Source organism: Asparagus officinalis, chromosome 7 (genome assembly GCF_001876935.1).
Source record: "Asparagus officinalis chromosome 7, Aspof.V1, whole genome shotgun sequence".
Classification (NCBI taxonomy): domain Eukaryota; kingdom Viridiplantae; phylum Streptophyta; class Magnoliopsida; order Asparagales; family Asparagaceae; genus Asparagus; species Asparagus officinalis.
Genome location: NC_033800.1, coordinates 100,404,471 through 100,429,014, shown reverse-complemented (window position 1 = coordinate 100,429,014; position 24,544 = coordinate 100,404,471). Strand labels below are relative to the sequence as shown.

The 24,544-nt window shown below is 40.4% G+C and overlaps 1 long non-coding RNA gene across 3 annotated transcripts in view; it reads right to left on the bottom strand.

The window, feature by feature from the left end:
• Positions 714–24,544, bottom strand: part of LOC109850195 — a 50,901-nt gene continuing 27,070 nt past the window's right edge. The window contains exons 4-5 of one of the 3 annotated variants that reach the window (XR_002249379.1): positions 9,739–9,892; positions 719–756 (exon numbers count right to left, since the gene is read on the bottom strand). This is a non-coding gene — a long non-coding RNA (uncharacterized LOC109850195). Of the gene's footprint in view, positions 757–9,423; positions 9,893–24,544 lie in introns of those variants that run through there. The other 2 variants (XR_002249377.1, XR_002249378.1) reach the window with 2 other exon arrangements.

The following is a 24,544-nucleotide window of genomic DNA, read 5'->3' as shown; positions in this document are numbered from 1 at the left end:
TGATCATAAGAAAACAAGAGTTTATGAGTCAAAATAGACATATACACATACACAACATATCGCAGTATGGTTTTCACAATAATTTAGTATTCACACAAATACTTTAAATTTACACGAAAATAGTTGTCATAAAAAAAAATATTCTCAAATTTTTAGATATACGCATATATCATCCTCACTCATAATAGGAAATCCCTAGTGGACTCTATACATGAATCCTAAGAAACTCTATCCTAACTCCACGACTCGACACAAGATGATCCTAAGGATACTGGAACTAGAGCTCTGATACCAACTGTGACGCCCTTGGGTTCACACATGGCTGTAGTCCAAGGTCAAACCAAGAATGTCAAACCTGCCATGCACCACACCGTGCAATAACATGTTTCACCATCACAATTACTATCTCTCTAGTAGAGTCAATAAAAGGTGTAGGTACAAAAGCAGGTAAAAGATAATACAGAAATCCACAGATGAAATAATAGAGATCAAATTGATATCCCATCATCTAGCATACTGAAGTACAAGTCAATGTCTAAAATAAATAAAACTGAGGTACTCAACATGTCTCAAATATAAAAAATATCTGACAAGAGGAAATAAGGCACACAACCTTTACAGCTTCTAGAATAAAACTCTCATATGTCTAAACAAAAGTCTACAGTAGAGCTCAAAAGAAAAATACAACTAAATAGATAGCTGAAGCTAAAATGCATTGCCATCAACCTGTGACTCTCAGGGCTCCTGGCTCATTACCTGAAAGGGGGAGGGACAACGAGCGTCAAAGCACTAGCGAGCAACATCACAACCAACCCCAAGGGATAGGGCTCGTTGTATATGAAAATACAGATTAACACATAATAATATAAAATCATTTATCCTAACAATAGTGAGTTTTAGTACTTAGGAAATTACAACACGAGCATAGGTACGTTGAGCGAAATAATCCAAACAAGGAAACCCTCATGTATATACCTTGTATCTCAAATTGTAAGTCCCTAAGTAGCAAACCCAGAGTCTAATACATGAACATTAAAGAAAAGAAAATGAACCCATCTCTACCGATAAACAAAGTCATGTCAAAGCCACAATAAGTGTCACGACCAGCCTAGGTAGCTATCATGTCCCAACTTCATAAATATGTCGTGCTCCAAACTTGGTTATGTATCATGCTCAAGGTTTAGCAAATTTCCAACACATGGACTAAATGATAAGCATGTCCAACACATGGACTGAAATGATAAGTGTCCAACACATGGACTAATAGCAATGTATGTCCAACACATGGACTATAAGTAAAGAGGTGCAACTGTCAAAAGTATATGCGAAAAGATATACATATCCTAAACTCGTACGTGTCTCGATGTACAGGTCTAAACTTGTGTCAAAAGTCAACTCACATATACAGATAAATCACTAACATTGTAAACTAGTGTCAAATAATCGAGGCAACCCCGAAAAGCAACTCAAACGGATCAAGAATCTGTAAAACACCTCATCAGTCGACTCATTGGTCGACTGATAAGATCAGTCAAAACAGGCTCAGCTCACCAGTCGACTGATCGGTCGACTAAGGAACTGAGACAACAAAATCAGCCCATCGGTCAACTGATCAGTCGACTGATAGCTGGAAAAATTCAGCCCGTCGGTCGACTGATCAGTTGACCGAACAGCTGCAGAACCTGTTTGTACAGTTGATTACATGCAATACTATTTATCTAAAATCATCATCATAAATCCCAAGCATAAAGGTACTGATTTTAACATATATGTACTAAACTGAAACGAAATTTCACATGTAAATACATAAACAAAACCCTAAACATATAAATTCATGCTTTAAAAATGTTTTGAAAACAAAACTCATGTTTAATCTCTCATTAAAACATTACAGATCTAGATCTTTGATTCACAAAATGTTGGTGAGTTTTTAACATTCTGAAATAACATATCTTCACATTATATGCTATAAAAATGAAGCCTTTGTACACAAAAAATACGTTTTTGGCTCATCAAAACTCATAAAAAATCATTTGAAAACGTTTAGAAATATGGGACAAGGTTGGGCAAGATGTTACTCGCCTCTGGGGTGTTGCAACACTTCTGGATCTGTGAGAGTATGATTCCCCTTTGCTGCAACGATCGAAACCCGCTAAAATCCTTTGAAACGCCCCAAAAATCGCCAAGAACGAACCTAGGGTTTGAGAGAGGAGAGAGGGGGCTAGGGTTTCTCAGATCTGATGATGAAAGGGGGTGGTTTTTGGGTAGAAGAGATCATATATGAACAGCCAGACCCGATCCAAAACCCGAATCAATCAAAACAGACCCGAAACCTGGAAAAACTGGAAAATAGCTCGTCAGTCGACTAATTAGTCGACTGAGCTCGTCAGTCGACTGATCGGTCAACTGATCTGGCAGTTTCCTGTTTCGTGCATGTTTAGCTTATTTGCAAAACCAACGTACAAAACTCTACACACATACTCTCATATCTTCTCAAATAACTTGTTATCATGTACATCTATGACCTCAAGCTATTTATCACAATAATTCACATATATACATAACAAAGAAAAATACGGGGTTTTACAGTGTCCTATGACAGGCTTTGTTTGATATCTACAATTAGATTTTCCTTTAATATCACCTTATATAGGTTATTACCGTGGATGATTATGGATTCTGGTGAGATGTGAACTAGTTATATTTCTTTTTATACATAGATCAGAATTAATATTTAATTATCTACAATTTGATATATATCGTATATACATGAGAGTTTCCTTGTTTGGATTATTTAAGTATTAATTCTATCTAGTTGTATGACCTTGTTACTCGGATGTTTATGGATTCTTATGATTGTTATACTATAGTGGTGGATTGCACCTAGCTTGTTAGTATTTCAACTGCATGTTTCTATTTATTTACTGTTATTTTATTAGTCATTCGACCGTTTCTATTCTTCCTTTTGGGATCTTGTCGTGTGCCATACACGGTGACGTACTCCTGTTCTCTCGGGTTGTACATTAGATTTAGAGGATGGACATGATAAGTAGGAGCCAAAATATTCTCAACAGGAGTGCATTACAGACAGAGCAGAAGAAGAAGCCGGAGCTTAGTTATTTCCTTTAGTTATTCGATGGTCATTGTTTATCTTTGTAGCACCTTTCTATTTCAGTTTGATCGATGTATTTTTATATCTCTCTAGTATTCAGTTGGATAGTTTTGTATAAGGGAATGTTAACCCGAATATCATGTCTGGGATGATATTTCAGTTGTAAAATGTATAATTTTGTTCTGAGTTATTTATTATATTCTCGCTACAGTGATCGGGGACCTGTGCCTTCACTTTATATTGCTTGACGCTTAGCATATTAGATTGGGTAGAAGGTCTGGTACTTATTTCTCCTCAGTCTAATACGTCGCGGGCTTGTTCATGTTCCGATTCTCTAGTATTTTGGGAAGCGGGGCGTGATAGGTTTTTTAGTGGCCCATGCAGGTCACGGTCCCGAGTTCTTACCAGTGAGAATATAATAAATAATTTAGACGCATGTCATATTTCATCTGTAAGACTATAGTTAGCCCTTATCCTATCATCTTGATGAATTATGTCTTAGTCCCTACTTATCACTTTTTGACTCCAGAACTTCCCACTGTTTCTTGTCTCATCAATTCCCGGCTATACCTTCTTTGTATAACTTCTCTTTTCTCATACAGATCATTATTTTATATGTTATTATTTTTACAACTATGTTTTCTTTGATTTGACTTATGTATCATTTGATTGTGTTGATTTCTACATTATTTATTACATTATTTTATGTATCACACAAAGTGTTATATTGTATTTTTTCATTAAAAATATACAAGTAACATCGTCTAATGAAAATCATTACTTATATATTTTTAATTGTTCAAACTATGTTCATTAAGTGTTTCGCATTACTCTAGATTTTACATATACATCACATAGCATATCTGATATTCAGATTATTTTCTTATGTTTAAATATACCTTTGCATATCTACATTGTGTATGTGTGTGCTTTTTTTGTCATATCATCTATTATTTACTTATGTTCTAGATTATTATATATATTGTTCGTATTTTTAGTGATATATATTAATAAGTTTATGATTTTGATATTCTACATATGCATTACATTCTTACTCTTTATTTATTTAACTCACAATATTTTCAGTATATAGTTTTCTTATCAGTCAGTTTTGTCTTGTTTAGGTTGTTTTAGTATGTTCATATTGGTTTCGTTATTTCCAAGAGCAATGTATTTCTATTTTGATATTCAGGCATTTATTCATATTGTTAGGTTTGGGGTTTGAGCTACTAATTACATAGTTTTTGTTACATTATCACGTATCACTAGTTATTATTTTTCTATAAAAGATAATTCTAAATAGCGTTTGTGGGTATGTATGGTATTTACTCATGTGTTGTTTGTAGTATATTTTCATATTTATTGTTTGTTTGCTTCGTTTTTGACATGTATATTACCACAAATGACAAAATAGTATATGGACAATATACATTGTATACATATATTGTTTTTAGTATTTATTTTATAGTGTTTATAGATTTTCTTTTTGTGTCATTGTTTGTTGTTCATTCTCTATTCATTATTTTCGTTTACTTGTGTTGTGTTTTACTTTTTCATTCTTTTATACTTACTATTCTCTTTTTCATTATAGTGTATTCACATAGATTATTATATTTATGATGTATATTTTTTATTAATTTTTAGTCATTTATCAACTTTGTCTAATCCTGTTTTGTTTTATGTATTATCAGTGTTTATGTTCACATGTCATTAATCATTCATGGTATGTTTATCTAAAATATGTCGGTGTTTTATTTATACGAATTTATGTTGATTGTATTTATATGATTTTGACTACTATACAATATATTGCTACATCTAAATTAATTTTATACAGTAATGATTATTATTGTTGTATCTTGTTTATATTTATTATTTTATCTTATGAATATTTTTAATATTTCTTATTTACCATATTTTTTGTCGAATATATATAATTATGTCATTTTTATTATGTTTTATATAATATTTTTATTTTGAATCACTTGTTTACTCTTATGTCTATTTTATCATATAATATTTTATGATTATTTTCATCATAATTTATCTTATTAGCATGATTAGTAGTATGAGTATTCAGACTTTTGTATGCTTATTATTATGTATGTGCTTTTCCCTTTATTAGCATTGATTCGGTTTACGATAGTATTTTACTATACATACATTGCTCTCTATGGTGATGAATTTATTGATACTGTTTATGTATTTACTATATTCTTACGTGCTTGTTGTGATTAAGTGCATGTTTATTGTTTACTTTGATTATACTATGCTTTTGTATTACTTCACTTCTGATTTTATAAAATGTAATTACTTTCTATTCAAGCATATATTTCCTTTTGTTGAAATGTATTTTTTATATTACTATTTTGTATTGATTTTACTATTAATTACATTTTATTTTTCTTTTACTCTTACAATGTATTTTTATTGGTGTGGATTCTTTTATGCTTATATTTTTAATATAGTTTTATTAGTTGTGTGTTTTGTGTGTATTAATATACTTATTTGATCATTTTAAAAATAATTGCCTTGATTTTACAAACAATATTAACTATTAGTTAAATGATTTTGATTTGTTCATTTTCTATATTCTAACTGATTTATGTGACTCTGTTTATTATGTTATTATTCTGAATTTACATACTTGATTTATTTTATACATATATATGATTTACGTTAATACTCTTATTATTGATTGTGTAAATCTTAATTCTTTTGATTTTATGTGCCTTTTTGTTAATTTGACAAATAATATTCATGATTTCAACTGAACATGATTATTGATTTTATATCTGTTTGTGTGATAATAATTTACTTTACATAATTCATACAATTGATTTTTTTATTACTTTATAGATATATTTATTCTTATTATGTTGACTGATTCCTTGTCCCATTACTTAATTGATAATTACGCGATTTATAATTCTTTTTGTTTTTAGTTACAGTATATCTTTTATCATAATAATCTTGCTGTATGTGATATATGTTCCATACTTTTGAATGATTCGTGTATTATGCATATGTATTCATGTTATTATGATACATATATTTATATTTCTATGTATTTCTTTTAAGATAATTGTCACCTTCTGTGTCTCATGTGTACTAAATATTAGCATATTTTATGATTGTGATACAGCTGTATATATTATGACATGAATTTTTCATACACTACTAATTGTTCTTTTATGTATTAATTTTTAATTTCTTGATATCACCTTATATTAGTATACGAGTATTTATTTTTATATTGTTATATGTCTATTGCTACGACTTTTGATAAATATTTTATAATTTATTTTTCGAAGTGTGTCTGACTATATTGATATTATGAACTGATTGTGAGATTATAATTTTATCCTTTGACATGTATATATTATTTAATTGATGTTATGTTATCTTAATGATTGAAGTAATTTCCTATCCACCTTTATAAAAAAAATTGATTCCTATGTGTTATGATATTATTATTATGGTCTGCTATATGTATGCTGAATCTTAGCTATCACATCTTATATTTTGTGACGTTATTATTTTACATTCTCCTCTGCTTATGGATATCATTCCATATCTATCCTTGGGTTCTTTGTGCATTACCCTTACTTTAATTCCGAGGACAGAATTTATTTTAAGTGGGGTAGAATGTAATGACAATGAATTCTTGATACTAGTTTAAATAATTTTTTTGGTATATTAAAATATTAAATTATTATCTTTAAAAGAGTATTTATATTTTTTTGATTTTCTAGAATTTTCTATGATTTAAAAATTCGGTTTTAATAGTTTTGTTAATTATAAATTTAATTATTAAGGTAAAAACTCTTTAAATTAATATTTGAATTTATTATTATTATTATTATTATTATTATTATTATTATTATTATTATTATTGTTATTAATTATTTATATTGATTTTCCCTAAACCCTAACCCTAATATCATAAATATATATCTCTCTCCCTGTTGTTTTCTTTCACGCAACCACCCTCTCTCTCTCTTCTATTATTTCTCTCTCTCTCTTCACGTGCTCTATCTCTCACTCTCCCTCAGATCTCATTTCTCTCTCTCTTCATCTCTCTTCTCATTCTCTTTCACTCTCTCCTTCTCCTCTCTTTCTTCCCTCTCAAACNTCCCCGAGCTTCACCTCCAACGCCTCCCCATATCAGCGCCACCCTCCTCAGGCTCGTCGTTACCCGTTGCAGCCCTGCCCTCTTTTAGCTCCACCACATCCTCAACCTAGCCGACCACCGACGCTCGCCGCTGCCTCACCCTTGGACTCGCTCATCAACGTCGATACGTTTGATAGAAACTCGTAGGCAAGATCCCTTTTCTATGATTTTTCTCATTCATTTTAATTCTTAGTTTTGTCATAAATTAATTATGCGCATAATCCCTGTTCTCGTTATTATTCCATATAATTTTAGATCTATTAATTATGCGTAGGATTCCGATTCTAAATTAGTTTATTATAATTCATATATTTATCGTGAAATAAGTACGTGCGAATTTACATTTTCTTTAATTATCATTTATTAGAATTTTAGATCTATTATGAATTACATACATAGATTAGATTGTGATATGTTATTACATGCGTGAGATTTGTTTGATGAATGACTTTATTGAAATTGTTACTTTATCACCTAGTTGTTATCCAATAGGAGATACTGTACATGAAGACGACTCTTGTAAAAAAATATGATTTATAAGCGTGCTTCAAAGCATGGTTATACTCACCTCGACATCGATATCCCAATGTGAGGAGTTCTGAGTTCCCTTGATATTGATATCCCGATATGAGGTTTCCTTTACTATTACTATTATAGAATCGACTAGACGATGGACTCTTGATCGGACGTGTTATGGGTAACAGTTATTTTTATAGTTTTACAAAAGTCGTTCCATGATAACTCCGTGGTTAGTGCATAATATTTTATGTATAATTACTTAAATTAAACTGACAAACATGGGGTTTATAAAGTGGAAATGGTCGGAGAATATAACATGTATATAAATGGGCACAAGCGCTTTCCTGATATCGCGAGTTATATATATACATGGACCAAAGGACCAATTCTTAACTTGAAGGTGTGGCCCCCGGACAGATTTACAGGGACCCGATTATATATATTAAAATATTATTCTCCAATTCAAATAACATGTAAAATACGAATAATATGCTTGTGTGTCCTATGGCAGGTTTTGTTTGATATCTACAATTAGAATTTCCTTTAATATCACCTTATATAGATTATCACCGTGGATGATTATGAATTCTGGTGAGATGTGGACTAGTTATATTTCTTTTCATACATAGATCGGGATTAATATTTAATTATCTATAATTTAATACATATGATTTATACATGAGGGTTTCCTTGTTTGGATTATTTCGCTCGACGTACTACGACTCGTGTTGTAGATTTTTAAGTATTAATTCCATCTAGTTATATGACCTTGTTACCCAGATGTTTATGGATTCTTCTGATTGTTATACTATAGTGATGGATTGCACCTAGATTGTTAGTATTTCAACTACATGTTTTTATTTATTTACTGTTATTGCATTGGTCATTCGATCGTTTCTATTCTTCTTTTTAGTATCTTGTCGTGTGCCATGCACACTGACGTACTCCTATTCTCTCGGGTTGTATGTCAGATTTAGAGGACAGACAGGTTCAGCATCAGCAGGAGCCAGAGTATTCTCAGCAGGAGTGCTTTACAGATAGAATAGAAGAAGAAACCGAAGCTTAGTTATTTCCTTTAGTTGTTCGATGGTCCTTGTTTATCTTTGTAGCACCTTTCTATTTCTGTTTGATCGATGTATTTTTATATCTCTCCAGTATTCAGTTGGATAGTTTTGTATAAGGGCATTTTGACCCGAATATTATGTCTCGGATGAAATTTTAGTTGTGATATGTATCATTTTGTTCTGAGTTGTTTATTATATTCTCGATACTATGATCGGGGACCTGTGCCTTCGCTTTATATTGCTTGACGTTTAGCGTATTAAATTGAGTAGAATGTCTAATACTTATTTCTCCTCAGTCTAATACATCGTTGTCTTGTTCATGTTCCGATTTCCTAGTATTTTGGGAAGCGGGATGTGACAAAATCATTGTATCTCAAGGACATGTAGATGAACATAGATCTAAATTTTGAGGGGGGGGGGGGTTTTGGGAAATTTACCAATTTTGAAAGATAAGATAAAACTGGATAACTAGATAAAAATTCAAAAGAATCAGCAAAAAATATAAGAAATTTGAAAATATTACTGTTCCTATTGGTATTGAAATTGAATTGCAAAAGGTTTGTCTTTAATTATATAGTAATTGATAAGAGAACAGAAAAGAAAAACAAGATGAAAAGGAGAAAAGGAAAGAAAATGTTGCGACTATAAGCATGAAAAAATATGACAATTATAATAATGCCTTATCCCCCCTGTAAAAGTGAACAACCAACATGAGGTAGACTTCCTGTGATCGAGATCACCTGCCATATCTGCATCTGCAAAACCACTTCGAACCTCCAAAACTCAAACACAATCTAGAACTGCTTTTCAAATATTTTAAGATCTACTTTACATCTTCCAAATGAACTTTCTCTGGATTAGAAAGAAACCTGCTCACAACGCCAATTGCATGAGCTACATCTGGCTGAGTGTAAACCATGAAATACATCAAACTCGCCACAGCTGAAGAGTAAGGAATATTCTCCATCTCACTCTTTTCCTCATCTGTCGTCGAGCAAAACTTTTTGCTAAGCTTCAAATGACCTGCAAGAGGAGTACTAAATGACTTGGCATATTTTATTTTGAATCTATCAAGTGGTTGTTCAACATATATCTCCTATGATGACCACAACTTCATGGTTTTCCTATCACGAGCAATATCCATACCAAGAATTCGCTGTGCCGAGCCCAAATCCTTCATGTCAAAAGATTTAAATAAATTCTTCTTCAGCCCACCGATTATCTGACTATCCTGACCAACAATCAACATATCGTCCACATAAACCAAAAGGATAATGAAGCTAGAATCTGAATTTTTTTTGAAATATACATATAAATCTACAATTGTCCTCTAGTAGCCATAACTTAACATGAAAGAACCAAATTTTTTGTACCACTGCCTGGGTGTTTGCTTCAAATTAAGATGCTATTCTTCAACCTACAAACCACATGTTCTTTTTCCTTCACTTCAAAACCCTCTGACTACTCCATGTAGATCTCCTCCTCTAAATCACCATGAAAGAATGTAGTCTTCACCTCAAGCTACTCAATCTTGAGATCTAAACTACCTGCTAACCACAAGATAACTCTAATGGACGTCATCTTCACAACTGGTGAAAAAATCTCATCAAAATCGATGCTCTTTTTCTGACCAAAGCCTTTCACCACTAATCTGGCTTTGTATTTCTGAATCTCTTTGTAGCCATTCTTCTAACACCCACTTGTTCTTCAAAGCTTTTCTGTCCTTTGGCAAATCCACCAACTCATAAGTATCGTTCTTCTCAAGAGACTTCATCTCTTCCTTCATAGCTTGAACCATTTGTCCTTGTCGTTATGAGTATGTGCCTCCTAAAAGCTTTATGGCTCCCTCTCTTCTGTCAGCAAAGAATACTCTAAAAAAGGATATCTCGTGGATGGTCGATGCTCTCTAGCTGATCTCCTAAGTTGTGGCTCAGCAAACTCCTGCTGCTGGTGATGCTCCCTCTGCTGAGGAGTCTCCTGTATATGATCTTGATCACCATCTCCATGCTCTGGTATCTGATCGTCATCATCAACATCATCATCATGCACCTGTTCTATATCTGTAGGATTGTAGGCTGTCTAAAAATCACAATAGATAGCTTATCCAAACAAGCTCCGACAATGGAGGTCACAATCAGACGACTTCCCAATCACTGCATCCGCAACTCCACAATCGTCATAAACACGACCTCACTTCTGAGATGATTGATCTTGAGGGCTGCGACAACAGCACTAATATTATACTAACAACTATTAGAGATGCTGATGAGTAGTGGGATGATTTCAGAAATAAAAGGTTGGACTTAGTTGGTGAGTTGCTTGGTAGAGAGCTGTGGGCAAATATTCATCTTTAAAACACTATGGATGTTGATTCCCGTCTAGCTCCTACAACGAAAGCTACCATCAAATAGCTTTCGGGTCGGTGAACGAAAGTTGCAAATGGAGGGCTTTTCACATAGATCGAGAGGAGTTACAATTCAACGACTCTTCCGACAATGGATGAAAACTCTATTCAGCAGTCTTCGCAATCTACAGTGAAAGTTACAATCCGATGACTTTCACACTCCACAACAGCTAAAGCTAGGATTACTAAACAACGGTCCTTGCAATGCAACACAGAAGAAGCTACAAGTCAAATAGCTCATTCTGAGACGCGGATGTCATCCCCGCGTCACCACTTTGGAAATGAAGGCGACCCCCACGTCGCCAACCCAACTTCGCGTCTCAATTCAAAGAACACGAAGTTGAGGTTCTGAACGCCAGATTGGGCGTTTGACTCACTCAAACATGAGTCGAACGGTTCCAAAACCGTTTATCCCACGTTCTGAGGGGTTTTCACCCACGTAGGAGCGGATATAGGGGTCAGTTACAACCTCTTATCCCCCTATAAAAGCTCAACAAACTCAACTGAGTTGGAGGCTGGCGGCTGGCTCTTTGAAGACAGAAGATTTAGCAAGGATCAAAACCACTCAGGTTTTGGAGATTTGGCAGCAGCGAAATCCTTGAAGATAGGATTTTTGAATCAATCTCAGAAGATCAAATCTGAGGGGATTCGTCAGCAACAGAATGACAGCTTGATCATTAACCGAATTTTCGGTTCCAACAACTCTATTCACAGAGTTCAAACTCGTTCAGAGTTCTTAAAAACTCATTCAGAGTTAAACACCAAACTTTCCACAGAAGTTCATTGTTCCCACGAGAGAGAGACAGTCGGATCGTCAACGGAGAGCAAATTCGACGCGAGCAATCGAAGGAGGCATTCCATCGCTACCGAGAAGAACCCAGTTTTAAACAAAGGGGAAAACCAATTTCGTTTTCCTCTCTTTTGTAATCAAGTTGTAATCGAGATCAAAGGAATCAAAGTCAAATCTTCTTTATTCTCTTCTTTGCAATTTTTCCAACAAACAAAAGATGGCGACTCCGCTGGGGACTAGCTTTTCCGACGAGGAAGTGGTGGCGCAGTCCGATGTCCACCTCATGGGAACAACAGTAGAAACTCTCGTTGTGGAGTTTGATCAAGCAAAATACGAGGAAGCATTATCCTCTGGATCACTTAGCCCCAAGGCTAAGCAAGATACCCGCAAGACCTTCAACAAGGTTAATTCTGTTGTTGACGTGCCGAAGAAAGCCCTCTCCTTCGGTCAGGAACTCAAACTGGCCTTGTTGGCGGAAAATCCCACATCCGCGTCAGCAAGACATGCTTCGGGCCACAAACGGCCTCTGGAGGAGACGAGTCTTGTAAACATCAATGACGTTGCTGCCAAGGCTTTGAAACAAGCCAAAAAGAACGCCGCTCGCCGACGGAGAAGATCCATACGACGAGCACACTTACGAGAAAGCCGATTGTTGGCCCAACGCGAAGATCGCGTTTCGGAAAATCCAACCGAGCCTAGTGTTCCCAAAGAAGAACGCTCACTGCGTGGCAATGAGCCCAACTATGAGCCTCGGCTGATACAGCTCAAACGCGACCCTGAGTGGCGCGTTGTGCAGTCAAAACGCAGCCCTCAGCGGGGAGCTGCCAAAACCAAACGCGACCCTCAGGGGTGCGTTCTAATAAAACATGACTCTCAAGAGTCTGTTTCACAAAATAAACGCGACCCTCATGTGCGCGTTCAAACGAAGCAAGACTCTCAGGAGTCTGTTTCACAAAATAAACGTGACCCTCATGTGCGCGTTCAAACGAAACATGACTCTCAAGAGTCTGTTTCACTAACCAAACGCGACCCTCAGGGGCGCGTTCAACCAAAACTTGGCTCTCAGAGTTCAGGTTCATCATTTAAATGCAGGCCTCGGCCTAGTGTTTTCAAATCCCAACGCGACCCTCGCGTTACTTCTCAAGAACGCGATCTTCAAGAGGTCCGTCAGGTTCAAAAAAGTCAGTGTGGCTTCAAAATCCACGTTCAACAAGAACCAATCTCACCTACCCAAGGGCAGGGGGTTCCATCTCCACCTCCAAGCCCGGAGAAAGTTTCCTCTCAAGTTCCTGATCTACGGGGATTATTGTCGAGAGGAAAACCAACAGTACAAGCAGCTCATCCATGTCAATGTGAGAGGCTAATCTCTGCAGTCCTGTCAGAATGCCCTTGTTGTACATCCACACCTCGGCAGTCCGTATTCGACAGGTTGACGAACGTTGTTAGGCCCGCTAAACGACAACGCCGCAACAGAAAGAAGACAGTTGAAGCGGAATACCCTCAGGTCACTATCAACATGATCGGCCGAGGGAAGGCCTCGCATACTGATTCTGACGAGTCACAAGAGAGTCATCCGCCAACTGTCCGAGAAATTTGTGACCAGTTCGAAGGAGTATATCAGAATACTCGGACTCGGACAGGAGCTATTCGCCCGGTTGACTATCAAAAGTTAGCCAAAGGCATTACAACAAGTGAGGAGCATTCGGCAATAGCCGAATCTCAATCTTCAAGCTCTGTTGGAGCACGCGAGGTCTCCGCTTACATGTCAGGGAATCACGAAGACATCGCCAAAAGAGTGGACGAACATCATGTCATGCTCCAGGCGCAACAGGAGACACTTCTCCAATTGAAGGATATGTTGGCTCAGCTTCTTGCTGAAAAAGGCCACAAACCTGAGTCTTCCCGGAGAACAACTTCAAAGGGAAAACAAAAAGTGCACGAACATTCAGATCGTGAGACTCACAACCTGGGATCCTCTTCTGAAGGTGAGAAGGAGATGGAGAAAGAACTGCACCCTCAATCTACCAAGGTGGATGAGCTGGAGGCTCGCCTTAACGCAATCGCCAACAGAAGCGAACTCCGTGAAGAAGGGGTAGTGCGGCCTTACCCTGCTGAGTGGGATACAGCTCCCTACCCACCGAAGTTTAAGGCTCGAACCTTGCAACCGTTCGATGGTACAGGATCGCCGAATTAGCACATTTACTACTTCAAGTCCCAAACTGGGGATGTGGCAGCAAACGACGCCATCCTGACCAGGCTATTCATCGGTACCCTTAAAGGTGTCGCTTTCGAATGGTTCATGAAATTGCCTGCCGGATCTATCCAGAAATGGGTAGACCTGGAAAGGCTATTCTTGGCCAGATTCTTTGAGGACGACACGGAGGTCTCGGTCCCAACTCTTCTTGCCACTAAGCAAAGGAAAGGAGAGTCTATCAAGGCCTATGTGGAAAGATTCCGCAGCATGGCATTACGATGCCCCTCAGGTATGACACAATCAACTCTGGTTGAAACTTGCAGGCACAACCTGCAGACCCAGCTCCTTGCTCAAATGGGGGTGGCAGAATGTCACTCCTGGAGACAACTAGTTTCAAAAGGAGAACAAGCTGAGGAGATAGTGGCGCGTGTCAAAGCTGAAGAAGTACCACAACCCAAGCCACAGCAGCAACGCAATCAGCAAAATGCACAGCGGTCTAAGGGAAAGGAGACTTTGGCAGCCGACTACACACGAGTACCACCGCCGAATAAGCAAGGCAAGGCGCCAAATCAACAAAGAGCGCCCAAGCAGTACTCGTTCAAAGAGGAGTATGTAGATACTTTGTTCCAGCTGCTCCGAAAGAACAATAAGCTACAATTGCCTGAGGTCAGAAAGCCGGATGAAGCAGGGAAAGTGGATGACCCCAACTATTGTCGTTATCACAGATTCCTTGGACATCCTACCAAAAAATGCTATGTCTTCAAAGACATCTTGTAGAATTTGGTAAATGCCAATGTGCTCACCTTGAAGCCGGAGCACAAGACCGTATCCACCAATATGATAGCGGTCCAATTCGGTGACTTCCCCCCGGTGGTAACTGCGAACGGCGTCGTCCCTATTCGCAAGGGAGAAATGCACCTGAAAAATGTTGACGTGCATAGTCAGAAGGACAGGGGGTTGGTGCCCCTCACTACCCCAAAAGGGGAAATCATGTGGGTCCACCCTGATCTGCTAGGAGATCAACAATGGACGAACACCCCGTCCAAAAAGAAGGGAGGCAAGGCTAAGTCTTCCAACATGATTAGCCCCTCCATTACTGAAAATGATGACCACCTCAAACCTCTTACCGATTCAGAAGAGGAGAGGATTGTCCTAGCAGCATACCCAGAAGGCAATCCTGGCACTCGGTCAGGAAAAGCTTACCTGAGAGACTATGGCCAGAACGCTCCAGAGGCCGAGGAACAGCCCCAAGACGCTGGGGGTTCTGTTCCGAAAAAGCCAGTGGACAAAGGAAAACAGAAGGAGCTCCGATTCCACAGAAATCTCCACCAGGAAACTGGAGAGTCGAGCGCTCCCTTCCAATTCAACGTCATGGCGCAGCTGGCCAACATACCGGCCAGGATTACTTTATATGAGCTCCTAAGGTTATCCAAAACTACCAAGGAAGCTCTGATTGAAGCCCTGAAGAATACAGAGAGCTTCATCACCCAAGTCACCCCGGCTCCCGAAGCCTCTGATGATCAAACTTGTCTGCAATGTCTGCAAGCGGCGAGAGATGATCAAACTTGTCTGCAATGCCTGCAAGCGGCGAGAAGTCTACCCTGCATATCGTTCACGCAAGAAGACATGCAGGTCAAACATGAACATGACCGACCACTATACTACACAGGGTATATTGGGTCCTCTGAAATCAGTCGTGTTCAAGTTGACCCAGGCTCAGCGCTCAGCATCATGCCTTACAGGGTCATGCAGGTCTTAGGGATTCCTATGCATCGACTGCACACCACCCAGACTACTATCTTCGGGTTCAATGCAAACAGCACCCGACCCCTGGGAAAGATCAAACTCAGATATCATATCGGAGATCTTAAGTCTGAAGTAGCATGCTACATCATAGATGCGGACACGTCCTACAATCTTTTGCTAGGACGACCATGGATACATACAAACCGCATTGTCCCATCTACTTTGCATCAAGTTATGAAGTATGCCAATGACAAGGGCGAAGTCAGAACCTTGATTGCAGAAAAATACCCCTTCGGAGGGGTGGAAAACTTCCATACCGACTCTGTCTTTTACTTGGAATCCCAAGAGAAAGAAGATGTAGACACATACCGACTCTGTCTTTTACTTGGAATCCCAAGAGAAAGAAGATGTAGACAGCGGTAATGAAGCTGACATCGAACCAGATCCCGATGAAGATTGTCCTTGGGAGTTAAACTTTGATGTAATGGGTCAGGGTGAGAGTAATAACGATGTACCGAGCGAGGGCGAGTGGTTCATCAATGAAGATTCCATTTTAGCGTACTTGTCTGATGTCTCTCTTAAAAATAAACAAATAGAGAATGATTCTCAATCCAGTCATCTTTCGCTTCGGATGAAGAAGTGGAGGACGCACAGAAGGCTTTCTTCAAAGTCCCATCCAAAAGGAGAGGGCAGAAGCCGATCTGTTTTGGTAAAGTCAAATCCGAACCACTCCAACGTGAAAGTTCGGAAGAAGACGATGGGGTCCCCCAATTCCATTACCATGAACCCAATTCTAAATACTTAATGAAACGAATGGGGTATAATTTTAATGAGAAACAGGGCCTGAACTTCGGGAAGGGAAGACGAACACCGATCCGGATGTCTCTCACTCCTGAAGGAAAACCTCCGGATTATTATCAAAAAACCGGAAGGGGCGTGGGTTACGTCACACCTCCCCCCGTCTCGGAAAACGAAATCAGTAATTACTTACGTCATGACCAATCATCCGGAATATCGTCATACGAGTTCGACGTCAGCGTTGGACCCTTCTTTAAAAACTTGACTGTGAACATGGTTTCAACAAGTCATCCAGATGAAGACGTAGGGGGTGACGAGGAATTATTGGAATCGACCGATGATCCTTGGATCAAGCGTCTCAATATCCTGTGGGATATGCGTTTCGAACAACGCGAACCGCCCACTGAAGATAAAGTAATCCAGGTCAACATGGGAGATAAACATGATCCTAAGCCCATATTCATAGCTAAAGACTTGTCATCATCCGAAAAAGAAGACCTATCATCCACCGAGAAGGAAGACCTTATATCTCTCATCCGAGAATATATAGATGTCTTCGCTTGGAACTATGAAGATATGCCCGGCCTTGACCCGAAGGTTGCCATGCACCGTCTCAACATTGATCCGGACGCAAAACCCGTTAAACAACAATAACGCAGGTTTCGTCCAGAGATCATGGAATCAATTGAGTCAGAAGTTAAAAAGCTTATAGACTCAAATTTTGTTAGGGAAGAACAACACCCTGACTGGGTGGCCAACATTGTTCCAGTTCCCAAGAAGAATGGTAAAGTCCGGATATGCATCGATTTCCGCGATCTCAATGCCGCCTGTCCGAAAGACGAATTCCTACTCCCCATCACGGATGTTATGATTGACAACACCTGCGGGTATGAAAGAATGTCTTTCATGGACGGATTCTCTGGGTACAATCAGATCAAGATACACCCGGACGACGAAAAGCACACTGCTTTTAGAACACCACTGGGGGTGTATTGCTACACAGTGATGCCCTTCGGCCTGAAAAATACAGGTGCGACTTATCAGCGTGCAATGAACACGATCTTTCACGAACACCTCCGAAAGAAGATCGAATGCTACGTTGATGATATAGCTGTAAAAAGCCAATGTAAAGATGATCATCTCACAGATCTGAAGACAATGTTCGAAATCATGCGAGCACATCAGCTGAAGATGAATCCAACAAAATCATTCCTCGGAGTTTCAAGTGGAAAATTCCTAGGATTTATCGTTACTTCCAAGGGAATCTCTCTGGACCCAGAAAAAGTGCGTGCCATCCAAGACATGCCACCTCCGAAGAATCTCAAAGAGCTCAGAGGTTTGCAAGGCAGACTGGCCTACATTCGAAGATTCATATCAAATCTTTCAGGGCGCTGCCAACCTTTCTCTAAGCTTATGAAGAAAAGAGTATCCTTTCAAAAAGCATTCGAGGAGATTAAAAGATATCTCACTCAACCGCCAGTTCTCGTGGCCCCGATATCAGGAAAACCATTCCTGTTATATGTGAGAGCCATGGACCATTCTCTTGGAGCTTTGTTGGCCTAGAACAACGATCAAGGGCAAGAGCAAGCCATTTACTATTTGAGCAGGACTATGATGGGAGCCGAACACCGATACAATCCGGTCGAAAAGGAATGTCTCGCTTTGGTATTCGCAATTCAAAAGATGCGACATTACCTAGTTGGACAGACAATTCATGTTATCTCCAAGGTGAATCCCTTGAGAGTTCTGATGACAAAACCGTCATCTCTAAATTGCCGACTCGCCAAATGGGCCATTCTCTTATCGCAGTACGACACGAAGTCGCCGAAGCTTGCGCTACTCAAGAAGTCATGCAAGTGTGGAAGTTATTCTTCGACGGTGCGTCCAGAGCAAATCCTCATGGAGCAATCACCGCGGGAGTAGGAGTAGTATTAATCTCTCCGAACGGCCACATAATCCCAAGGGGATTCTCCTTAATCGAACCTTGCACCAACAACGTAGCTGAGTATAATGCTCTGCTATTAGCAATGCAATTTGCTGAAGAACTTAATGTTCAGCACCTCGAGGCTTACGGTGAATCTCAACTCATCGTTAATCAAGTCCGAGGAGAATACGAAGTACGGCATGAAGATCTGATCCCGTATTACTTCGCAGTGCTAGAGCAAGCTCAAAAGTTCAAAGGTTTCTTCATCGAATATATACCACGAGCTCAGAATGCTTATGCAGATGCTCTAGCCTCCTTGGCAACCTCATTAGCGTTGCCACCAAAGACTGAAACAACGATTCCAGTCGTGGGACGAAAACTATACTTTTCTAAAATTCCTACAGAAGAAAACTCAGACGAGATACCGTCAGGAGAAGTCTGTACAACTTCTATGGAGTTTGAATCCAGGGATTAGCGATTCCCGTACATCGACTATGCCGTGTATGGAATTCTGCCAAAAGATCCTAAGGAAGCGGCCTCTATCAAACAAAAGGCCCTCCGATTCTATTACGACACAGTCTCTCAAGTCCTGTATCGTAAATCGCATGATGGAGTTTTGCTTCGATGTCTCTCCCGGAAGGAAGCAAAAGAGGCCCTCAAGGAAGCTCACGGTGGAATATGCGGAGCTCATCAGCCCGGAGCTAAATTAGGAGATCGCCTCCGACGCATCGGCTATTATTGGCCGAAGATGTTTTCAGACGCGGTTGACTATGCTAAACGTTGTCACGCGTGCCAAATTCATGGGGATTTCATCCACCAAGCACCAGGAAACTTACACCCCACATCGGCGACTTGGCCATTCGAAATGTGGGGTATGGATATCGTCGGACCGATTTCCCCTCCGACATCCAAAGGACACCGGTTCATTCTAGCAGTAACCGACTATTTCTCCAAATGGGCGGAGGCAATCCCGTCATTCGAAATGTGGGGTATGGATATCGTTGGACCGATTTCCCCTCCGACGTCCAAGGGACACCGGTTCATTCTAGCCATAACCGACTATTTCTCCAAATGGGCGAAGGCTATCCCGTTGAAAGAAGTTAAGACTTCAAACGTAATCAAGTTCATTAAGCATCACGTTGTCTATCGTTTTGGAGTCCCGAGGCGAATAGTTCACGACAACGGGACACAATTCGTCAGCTTTGGGTTTCAGAGATTCTGTGAAAAATTTAGAATCCAAAGTGTTGCATCCACGGCATATTATCCACCAGCAAATGGTCTTGCAGAAGCCTTTAACAAAACCATAGTGAAGCTTCTCAAAAAGTTTGTTTCTAAAAGCCGGCGCGATTGGGATGAACGACTGGGTGAATGTCTTTGGGCTTACCGCACTACGGTAAGGACCTCTACAAGAGCCACACCCTTTTCTTTGGTATACGGCTGCGAGGCTGTATTGCCATTGGAAATCCAGATTCCTTCTTTGAGAGTCGCTATCACAACTAGACTAACAGAAGAAGAAAAGCATCAACGACGTCTGTAAGAACTTGAAGCCTTAGACGATAAGCGACTTCAAGCTCAACAACAGATCGAGTTGTATCAAGCCCGTATTTCCAAAGCCTATAACAAAAAGGTTAAGGAACGGATTTTCAAGAAAGGCGATTTAGTGTTAGCCAACAGGCGACCCATGGTGATGACACACAAAACCAAAGGGAAATTCAATCCTAAATGGGAAGGGCCCTTCGTAATAGAATCAGTCTATTCGAACGGAGCATACCGCCTCATCAATCAAGAAGGAGACAGGCTCATGATGCCAATTAATGGGAAGTTTCTTAAGAGATACTTCCCGTAAATCATGTAGCCCCCTAAACCCCAACCAAATCAATGTTGTTAATCTAAACACAAAATAATGACAAACAAAGTGAAAATGATACGAAATTCCTTAGCCAAGAACAGGTCAAGAGCTAAACATCAGGCTTCATTAACTTGAGGGTTTTTAGCCTAGACTTGAAAGCAGAGAGTTTCTCCCGGTGAGCTGCTCGAACTTGTTCCTCGATCTCCTTTCTGAGTTCTGCTTCAATAGGAAGGGTAGCAACAATGTCCTTACGAGTCCGCTCAGCTGCGTGGAGTGTACGGCAAAATTTCGTATAAATTTGGCCACTTTTATGCTCAAGCTCTTTTCTGACATCCTCATAGTGGGCCAATTGGGCTTTCTTCTGGTCCAACTCGGCTTCTAATCAAGCAATAGTCTCTTCAATACCGCGGATATCAGAAACAACACGTTTGATTTTAGCATACGCTTTAGAGTGTCGCTTCCTTAAAGCTGATATGCGGGCCTTTTTATCAGACAGGTCCTTGCGAAGAGCCCCTGGGTGATGCGCCCTCGAGATTATCGCCAAGGAAAGAGCCGGCTCCACTTCAGAATCTAAATTGGTGCGCTGTAGCTCCCTGAAAGCTGCTAATTCTATCATGAAAAGAGTGATTCCCCCTTGGCAGTGTTCAGTCCAGGATGCATCCCCTTTAGCTTTGATGTCGTCCAAACATTGGCTCAAGATGGATTCACAGTCTTCAAGAGAAGCCCCCTCAACACTGACCATATTAATAATTGTTTGCATCCAACGTTCCAGTTCATCAATTGATTTCTTCAGAGCCCCTGAGCGTGGAGGAGGAAGAGTTGGATAGATTAGATCAGTATGATCATCCTGAACAGGTGTTGGAACAACTTCAGAAGAAGGGCCCTCTCCAGCCCTATCGTCCTCAGGAACCGAGGGGATCGATTGGGGCATTTCGTCCTCTCCGTCAGTAAAACGCTCAACGAGCGCAGACTTCATTGCATCCCCCATTAATTTGGCCCTCTTGGAATTCTTGGCCATGACAGGTATCCGCTTACGGATTCTCCTGTCATACTCACCTTGCTCAGCAGCAGAAAGAGCCTTCTTACCCGATCTTAAAGAACGAGGTTTAGGAACAGGCTCTTCTGCAGGAATCTAATCGTCTCAGTTGTCTTTTCTTCGGGAGAATCATCAATTGGCTTTCCCTCTTCAATTCCCGTAGGAACCTCTTCTTCAGAAGGTTCTACGGTAGACAAGTCCTTAGGAGCATCAACGGCTCCGATCGCTTCCTGTTCACAAGATAGGTACTCTTCCATCCCTGGCAGACGAGTACTCGCAGAACCACTCCGTGAATGGTACAGTTCCCGAATCTCATTTATACATGAAGTATAAACGTCATATTCCGGAATACGAGAAGCTTCAACAAACCACTGGCAGAAATCCATAACAGTAGAGCAGCCGTGTGGTGAATGGGGTAAAGTAAATTGCGCATGGGTTCCCCCGGCGGAGAAAAAGTACCATGCGCGAGCTCCTTCGTATAAATTCCCAATCTGAGCTAACGCCGGGATAGGATTGCCAACATAGAGTTGGTCATATCCAAACTGTCTGGCAAACCGAGAAGGCATGTAAGACTCGATTATGCACTTCTCCCGCGAGCGATAGACCAGGTAGCCCAACCTGATCATAAGAAGCCAGCTGAATGTACCCTCTTCCAAAGAAGATGAGCCTTCAAAAAGCAAGTCCATGAAACGGGCATCCTTTACATCAGCGCCGTCAAAGTTAGGAGCACAGCAGAAAACCCGGTAGTTATCTTCCCGGGATAGAAGCTGTCGAGCCCTGACTATATAAGAACTAGTCCACGTGGCCGACTCCAATCTCTGTACGAAGGGAGTATAAGCATCATCCCCCTCATGCACTCCTGTCATCAAGGAAGTGCAATGCAACACGAACCAGGCCACTAAATATGTATATGGCATTGGTACACGTGGTTGAGGAGCCTTCCCAGCTTTCTTCTTAGTAGCTTTGACTCCCGAAGCACTGAGAAGTTCTGAAGTCAATACCCTCAGGCCGTTCTGGATACAGCCAACCATAGCAGTAAGGAGACTTACAGGTCTCCCATGCGCTAGCAAAACAGCTGGGTACACAACCTCAGCTAATATTAATTCTATTGGTCTTGACGGTACCACACACCGCTTCAACCAAATCATGAAGAAGCCTGCAAGTAGAGCCGTGTTAGAAATAGGAACTGTGGCTTGGTAGTGGAAACTTTCGAATTCGACGCTAGCTTCAAAATCATCCTCGGCATGATCAGTCTTATAAGTAACACCAGGAGCCTTAATCCGAGCCTTGGCGTCCTTAAGTGAGACAACTGCGACACGGGATACGGCTACATCTTTCCGATTTAAGTTTTGAAAGAGGTAGTCTGCCCAGGTGGTATGCATAATGCCCCCTCCACGCATCCCAAAGACTTGGGCACATATGTGGAAGTGGCACATCAATTCCCAGAAAGTAGCATAAATTTCCGGGTGTGCCACCTTTAGTAAGGAAAGCTCCTCGGTGGTGGGAATAAACTCCTCGTAGGGCGTTTTTCCAAGCGACAGCCCCGACACTGCCTGCATCTCATGAAGAGCAAAACCTAACTCTCCAGCAGGCGTAAAGAATGTGCAGCTGTCAGGGTTATATTTCTCCAACATAGCGAAAAAATTGTGAAGGCTCTGTACGACTCCCCGTTGTGTAGCTAACACAGGAACTGTAAAACCCGATTGAGCGAGCGAGTCCTTAAGCTCCTCAAGAACAAAGTCAACCATGCGGGTCCACCAACCTCCTTCGCCAGAACAGAACCATCCAGGGGACCTGAACGTCTGGGTAGAAAATCCACCCTGAGTTGCAAGGAATTGGCGGATAAAAATGTTCGCTGGACATGGCATCTCCGGAACCAGCTCCTTCTTCTCAAACAACCAAGTCTTAACCCCTTGAGCTGTCCCCCGATTTGTGTACGAGCTCACCGACCAAATGCAAGCGACACGTTCTCCTTCTCCTTTATTATGTCAAATGTCAAACCCCGACGGCAGCTCACATTCAAGAAATAGGAGAGTGGGTACATCCTCTTCATGTTTGGGAGAAATAAAAACCGATTATCAGTTCTCTGCAGCAGCTTCGAATCTTCTACATATGTGAGATGGTCATCGACTGGTATGCGATCTCCAAATATGAATGCTGGTTTGGGAAACTGGGCATGACCAACAGGGGTCTCCAAGTCCAAGTCAGTTATCAAAATCCTGAGAGTAGAGCATTGAGGGAATTTAATCATTTCCGCTCTTTCCGAATCAGGAAAAGTACACAATGGAATCCTGTTCTGAAGACTGAATAATTCATTCGGGTCAGGTCCACCAATATATCCGAAATGGTGCTCTTGTGAAAGCGGCACGTTTGGGAGAAGCACTGCACAATCAAAAGCAGAAGTTAGTAGCTAGAAGCGAGCTATCGACATAAAGACATAGTCAGAAATACAAAGGCTCATCTCGAAATCTCCAACGCGAAGGTCGAGCCTCGCGTCAGAAATCTCCAACGCGAAGGTCGAACCTCGCGTCAGAAGTTTCAAAACACGAGAGTCAACCTCGTGTTGAAAAAGTTGAACGCGAGGGTCGAGACCCACATGGGATCCCAACCCCGCGTTTTCATTGAGTTAAAACGAGTCATCTTCCTCGTTATCAAGAACCCATTTAGGGTTTTCAGAGAACTTGCCAAGGCAAGTTATCGTGGTCAGCACTCACCACGACAGGGAGGCCCCTGCAGCGGCGATGTCGACGGCAAGGTTCCCGCACGAGCAAGAACACCGCCGGCGTTCTCAGCCGACGGCATGTCGGAAGTCGCCTCAGCGACTTTCTTGGAGTTCGAACCCATTCTCCGAGGAAGGAGACGAAGTTCGTCGGAGATTTCACCGAAATCAAACGAGAATTCTCGTTCTTGGAAATAGCCGAAAGTCTTAAAAGT